Raw genomic sequence first — 7,686 nt, 5'->3', positions numbered from 1 at the left:
AAACGTTAAAGCATACCTTGTGTTATGTACAGATGAGTGCCTTTTGGTAAACAACATCTTTTTTTATAGTCATATATAGATTTTTGCAAATAAAATATCTTAAAACTTTTCATAAACCACATTTTTTCCAGGGGAAAAGAGGGACTCTGAGCTTGCCAAATATGACTCAGCAAGTCAGTGACATGCCTGGGAATGGAAATGAGGAACGAAAAGCATTTCCAACGGACCACCTAGAAATACGCAATTTCTGCATTTGCTCAGCGGTGCAGTTGGAAGAGTCAACTGTGACGCGGTGGGAAGAGGAAGTCAGTGATTCAGCTCAATACAGGGACTAGGTCAGGTCTGAAGAGCCCTCCTGTGCAGAACAGTGCAGAAAATCTCTGACTTTGAGCCTTTGGCGGCTGCAGCGCCTCACCCCAGCTTTATACAGCTGTCCATCTTGGCATTCTGTGTGATCTCCAACACAGAACCTATTACTTCCGGCTTCTTAGAACAGTTCCTGCTTCCTACTGGTAGACCAACGGGCTGAGGGTTCAAGGGAAGAGTCCCAGCTAGTGAACTCGGTTCTGCTATCTTTGAGGGGAATTTGTATTGCTGACTTGACAGCCCTGTAATTCTGATAATCAAAAATATTCTCCAGAGAGAATTTCCTCTCTTACCACCTGGCCTGGGGCTTGGTTCATATGCTGACACTCAAGAAAGATGTGCTGTGAAATTGAGCCAATGTTTTATAACACATAAGATATATGATCATGGGCTCATATTAGAATGTGTTAGACTTGTATGCTTTTGTATGCTGAGTATGCTCTATTAAACTATGGCTTTCTAAAAAAAAAGTCATTTATTCAGTTCTAGGTCCTTAATATCTGCCATATGACCTAAAGCATAGTAGTTACTCAATAAATTGATGACTGACCAACTGTGGGGTTGTGGGGCATCTATATGGTGCTAGTTCTTGATATGGAAGGGGAAAATTCAGAAAGAAAAACCAAATCGCCAAGGATATTTTATCCTGCTTACTTTCAAATTTTAAGCAGTTACCAAAAGTACAGAGAGTGAAATAATGCACCTAAATTGCCTAATTCCAAAAGTAACTGTGATTAAAATGTGCCTAGCATTATTCCATTCTTGTATTAAAGTTTGATGGACAAGATTTTCAAATACTAAATAATCCATTCCAATTTCCTCCTTAATTGGCTCCCGGCAACCTCCTACCATTAGACTGAGTTACTGAATTACAGGCCTATTGTTTTGGAGAAGTGGTACTGCTTGGAACAGAGGATATTGATCACAGCCAAATTCCGTTGATGTCTCTCTTTCCAACAAAATGTTCATCAGACCCAGGCAGGATAAAGAGAGAAAGGAATTCTCAAGCTATGATGCTATGATATCTTCCCTTTTGGCATCAAGGTGAGATCTGAAGGCCTCTAACCATGGAATTTCTTCCTCAGCATAGAATGGACTCTCTGTTGGGCACAAAGCTGGCTGCTCTTGAAAGAACATATCAGAGGGATGTGCTATTGGTAAAATAAAGCCAACCTGCCTCTTTCTAACTCAACGGATTGTGAGAAAACAAAGATTCAGACACAGGTTCTGGTTTTTAACCTCTCCCAGAACCAGCTTAACTGCAGAAAAGGGAGTCAAAATATCCAGAAAGCTAAAGAGGGTTCAGAATCCCAGGGTGTCCCCACACTCCCTGCAAAGTTGTCATCAGTCTGCAGAGCCACCTACCCACCCCAGTTCCAGTGTGCAGCAGCCCTGGTGGGGCCCAGGTATACAATTCAACCTGAGGCCAAGATTTTCATCCCCAATGGCTAGTGTGGGCCTTCAGGGACCCAGAATTTCCTACCTATCTCAGGGCAGAGATGCTGATAGAGTCGTGACAAGCAGAAGCCTGAGTGTATGGGACTTCATGTCCAGTGGTGAGTGTCTCAGAAGCCACTATCCAGGAAACAGGCTAGAGCAGCCTGTCACAGGAGGGGGTGGGGGGAGATCAATGATGACAGCAGGGTGGAACAGAGTCTGAGGACTTTGTTTTCCTTCTCCATTAGGCCATCAAGATTTCATAGACTCCAGTAAACTACTAAACTTAATATGACTCAAGAAAAGAAATTGAAGTGATCAGGAAAATACCAAATTTGAGATAGACATCTCTACCATGCAAAGATACTGCTTCCTAAAGATCCAGTGGAATTAAGAAGAGTATATCATATATATATATATATAATTTTTTTTCAAGACGGTCTCATATAACTCTGCTTGGCTTGGAGCTTGCTGTGCACACCAGACTGGCCTGGAACTTGCAGCTATCCCCTGACTCTTTCTACTCAGTGTTGGGATTATAGGCATGTACCACCAGGCCTGACTGAGAAAAGATTGGTTTGAAAAAAAAAAACAAACTTATTAGGTTGGGGTGGTTTTATTTATTTTAAATTTTATTTCATTTAGTGTGTGTGTGTGTGTGTGTGTGTGTGTGTGTGTGTGTGAAGACAACTTTCAGAAGTCAGTTCTCTCTTTCCTCCATGAGTTCCAGGGCTTCAGTTCAGGCCATCAGCCTTGCCGGCAAGTGCTTTTACCCACCAAGCCATCTCACTGGGTAAAATGTTTGTATTTTAGATGAGATTTTAATGGCTTTCAGGGCTGGAGCGATGGCTCAGCAGTTATAAGCACTGACTGCTCTTGCAGAGGACCCAGGTTCAATACCCAGCACCCACATGGCGGCTACGAACCGTCCTTAACTCCAGTTCCAGGGGAATCTGAAGCCCTCTTCTGACCTCCGTGGCATTGCACAACACGGGTGCATTCACATACATGCAAGCAATATACTCATACACATAAAGTAAAAATAATAAAATATTTTTTAAAAAGATTTTATTGGCTTTCTAGTATACATTCATAACTGTCTCCCAACACACACTCTTAATATTCTCTTTCTTAATACTAATCCTCCCTCCCTCCCTCCTTCCATCCTTCCAGGGTCTCACTAAAGTAGTCCAGGCTGGCATCAAACTCCTGATGGTCCTGCCTCAGTCCTCCTACTGCTGGGTTTACAGGTGTGCACTACAGCAGCTGGGCTCAATTTCGGCCCTATTAACCTAACCTTAAGGTTTTCCTATTTATGTCACTTCCGCAGCCTCCACCCCATGGATTCAATGCTGACTTCTGAGTCACACACACTGCCTTTTCCATACTTTCACTTTTTAGTTTTTAAAGATTTTTATTATTTTAAAGTTATGGATATAATGTGCATGTCTGTGTGCAGGTATGTGCATATAAGTGCAGGTGCCCATGGAGGCCACGAGAGGCATCTAATCTCCTGGATGTAGAGTCATGGGCAGTTGTAAGTTGCCTGACATGGGTCCTGGGAACCAAATTTGGGTCCTGTGCAAGAGCAGTGTGCACTTCTAAAGGCCAAGGCATCTCTCCAGCTCCATCAACAACTTTTTTCAGGAGTATTGGATTAGTAGATTCCAATAACATATTTTCATACTGTGTCCTCCAAATTCTCATTATCTGCCTGTTGCTTTCATGCTGAAGAATAATCTGAACACAGTCTGAAGTCCTAAGTCTTTCCCTCAGAGCATGGTAAATATTGTCCCACTATCATCCCGCACTGAGTTTTGAATTGTTTGGGTCTTTGTTGTTGTTGCTTAATTTTTATTTATTTTTCTTTTATATATATGAGTATTATGTTTGCACGTATGTAAGTGCATCCATGTCATACAGTGCCTGTGGAGCCAGAAGAGGGTATTGGATCCCTTGAAACTGGAGCTACAGACAGTTGTTAGCTGCCATGTGGGTGCTGGGAGTTGAACCCCAGTCTTCTGCGAGAACAGCCAGTGCACTTAACTGCTGAGCCACCTCTCCAGCCCCACTGTTGTTATTTTTAACCACACTTAACCCACTTATTGCATGTTCTTAAGCCTTTCAGAAAAATCTTGCAAGAAATTGTATTTCCTTGGTTGGCTGGTGCTAGTCAATCTTGTTTGTGTTTGTCAGTGTTTTTCTTTTTTAACTTGTGCTGTCTTTGTTCAGGAGGGAGCAGTTTACGTTATCTGCATTATCAATCCAGATCCAGTGTTCCCTGCAGTCTTTTCCTGAGGCTAAGGACTACTCTGGAAGATTAGTGTCCAAAGCTCCATTTGATAGCCAGGTCCTTTGGCCCCTATTGGTCATAACTGTTGAAGACAGACAAAGCCAGTATCCCTACAGGCTACTTGTCTCTGCTAGAGCAGAATGTGTTGCGCTTTCGAGCAGCAACTTGAGAAATGACCTTTGTACGTTTGAAAATAGCTCTCCTGGTCATGCTGCCTTCTTGTGTCCAGATGAGTGTTCCCAGATGTCTTTTTTTCCCCATCTTTCTTGAGTTTCTCTTTATCACCATCCCTCACAAAAAGCCATTCTCAGGACAGACACTACAGAGAGGGTCTCATAAGTGTAGCAGGGCCAACCACATCCCTTTGGCCAACTTCCTATATTTGAGTTCCGTATATAGATGCAAAATGCATTTAGAGGGTTTGAGACAGGGTCTCATATAACCTCAGCTGACCTCCAATGTGCAATTTAGCTGAGGATGACTTTGAACTCCTGATCTTTCTATCTCCACCTCCCAATGCTGGAATTATAGGCATGTGCCACCATACCCAGTTGCAGAATGCATTTTCTTTATAGGCATAGAAGGGTTCTAAGAGTCAGCACTGAGAGACCACCATCTACATATTTTTGAAATTCTACCTTTTATCTTTTGCTTTCTTTTAGTTTAGGAACAATGTTCTTGTTTTTCATGGCCCATTAAAGTCCTCAGGATAAGGTAACAAGTATGTAACAAGCTCTTTCCTACTCTGAAATGGAGCTGAACTTGACCTGAGAGATTGGGATCCTCTCTTAGAATCCACCTGAGAGACTCAGGATTCATGCATTGTCCACCTCACCCGAGGCTCCCTGCATGCTTGCTGGCTTGTGTAGCACCCCCTCTTTGACTGAGGAGGTTCCTGTTCTCTCTAGGCAGGGGTGGGAGGTGGGAGGATGGGGGGGGGGGGGGAGAGTGGGGGTGATGCAGAAGCCTACAGGACTTACTATTGCTGCATTCTGCCATCTGTTGTCATTATACTTTTTTTTTTCTGTTTACAAAGTGTGCACTTTCATTAAACTGATCTCAAGTCAGTGTACAGGCAGGCCCTGGCTGCCTCACAACTCAACCCACTCGCAGGGAGACCAAAAGCCTTCATAGATCTCAAGTTCAAGGGACAAAAAGGGAGGGGCGGGGGGCAAGATGTCTGATCATTCAAAAATAAAAACAAAAATTTAAGAAGTATTAAGGTGAAAGATTTTAAAAAATGTTTTGCAGTACATAATTTACAGAAAAGCAATGCTGTTGCCATTATACATCTTGTCCCAAGCAAAGGGACTGAGCCCCTGCCGGACCCACCCCCCTTGTTCTTCCTCTTACAACTAAAAATGCCTTTTCAGTGATCTTAGTGTGTTACACAGAACACAAGTTTTAAGTCCTATGGCTTTTTTGAGTCGTGAGTCAGTCTCTCTTCTCTCCTTTCCGGATCCTCCTCTTCCTCCTCCTCCTCTGTCCTCTCCTCCTCTTCCTCCTCCTCCCCCTCCTCTTCCTCCCCCCTTCCTCCTCCTCCCTTCTCCCTTCTTCCTCTCTCACTCTCGCTCATAATTTTCCAACCCTATTCTTTTCCTGTGTTGTTGGCATCTTAACTTTCTTTCCCCCCTAATTAACTGTGATGGTCTTTCTAAATCCACTTGGGGCTTTCAGACTGCTTTTTTCCTTGGTTTTTATTTGCTTTATGCCCAAGTTTCTCCTAGTGCTCCCTGTGTAATCGTATCTGCTCTTTGACTGTTTCCCATCTTTCCTCACCAATGTCTTTCATTTATTTCAAAAATATTTCTCAAGGTCAGCCCAGTGCCCCAGCAGGCAAAGCCTTGGGAATACAGCACATAACTGTCATTCTCAAAGAACTAAGGGTCATAGACAAATGACCAAACAGTTGTAAGGCAGTGAGAGTACTTTGTCATGATTCCATTTTTGATATTTTCCCTCTCTTATAGAGCCTGAGATTGTGACTAAATATAGGTCAAGGAATGACCTTGATTAGCTAGCTATGAACTCACAGGAGTCTATAATGGCTGAAACCTGAGCAGAGAGTGTCTATTAAAGACTAGAAAGGGAAAGGGAGTTAGCGTGTATGAAGTCCCTCTGCATGCCAAATGCTGTGCTGGGCCTGCCCATACACACTATTATATCCTTCACAATTACCCTAAAAGAAGGGACCGGAATCTTCACTTTACAAGAGGTGAAATTCAAGTTGAGAGAACCCAAAGTTGCACAGCACACAACTATAAATCAAGATGTTGAGATTCATGTACATGTTTGTCTTTCTACAAAATTATGGTAGCCTCCTGGGACATAGTGCTACCCTTAATCTCTCTCTCTCTCTCTCTCTCTCTCTCTCTCTCTGTCAGCCTGCCTGGTTCAGAGCTCATTTGTTCCAGTTGTTTTCACTAAAATCCCAGAAAATTCTATGCCATCTGTGACTTTGGTTTTTTCATTATTTTGTTGACTGTTGCTTCGTAGCAGTTTTTATTTTATGTATATGAGTGTTTTGCCTGCATGTAGGTAAGAGTACCCATGTCATGCAATGCTCACAGAGGCCAGAAGAGGGTACTGGATCTCCTGGAACTGGAGTTATGGATTGTGGGCCATGTGGGTGCTGGGAACTGAACCTGGGTCCTTTGCAAGAGTAACTAATGCTCTTAACTGCTGAGCCATCTTTCTAGCTCTTTCATAGCTATTTTGACACTATTCCACTTTTGTGAGCTCACTCCCACCCCCACCCCACCCCCCCGTGACTGGTACCACATATCCATGTTGTGGTTTTTAACCTCCTTCAGACATATGTGTATTTGTTTGTTTTGATGCAGGGTCTTTTATATCCACGACTGGCCTAGAGCTCCTTACATAGTTCTGGCTGGCCTCAAACACAGTTCTCTCTTGTCTCTGCTGGGTTTACAGGCATGTGCCCCAACCCAGTAGATGCAGCTTCCGTTCTTCCTGCCCTCTCCTTTCCTAAACTTTTGTTCTATGTCCTTTCTCTCTTTTATTTATGGTCTTTAATTCTTCTCAGCTGCCCTGAATATTTAAAATCTAGGTTTCTACTCAAGTAGATACAAGATATCTTCAGAAGTTGCCCCATGGGGCTCTTAACCCTCCAGCGCTAAGGTGTGTTGGAGTCCAGGGCTCATTTCCCTCCTTCCCTGGAGATGAAGGCTTCTGTGAATACCACCCTTTGTCACTCAGACTCCTTGGCTCTGGTTCATGATGACCTCAGCAGCAGCACACCTGCACTCTGACAGTCTCTGGATGTACTATCCCCCACTCTCCAATCAGTACTAGCATTTATCCAAAGCAAGAACATCTGATTTATTCATGAGACATATGGCGCTTTCCTAGGAAGCCCATTAGTTTTTTTTTTCCCTTTCTCCTTTTTGTTTTTCATTCACATTTCCCAGACATCGTCCAATGAGTAATCCACAGTTTATATTCCCACCATTCCAGGCAAAGGCCTCAGATGGTTAGAGAGCAGGTATTGGTTTAGTGGGATGTGGGAGTTTGTGACATTTTTTCCTTTTCTTGCCTTAGCAAAGTGCATCTACCCCAGCTGTGATCTG

Source organism: Nannospalax galili, unplaced genomic scaffold (assembly GCF_000622305.1).
Source record: "Nannospalax galili isolate Female #2095 unplaced genomic scaffold, S.galili_v1.0 scaffold1129, whole genome shotgun sequence".
Lineage (NCBI taxonomy): Eukaryota > Metazoa > Chordata > Mammalia > Rodentia > Spalacidae > Nannospalax > Nannospalax galili.
This window is presented reverse-complemented; position numbering follows the sequence as displayed.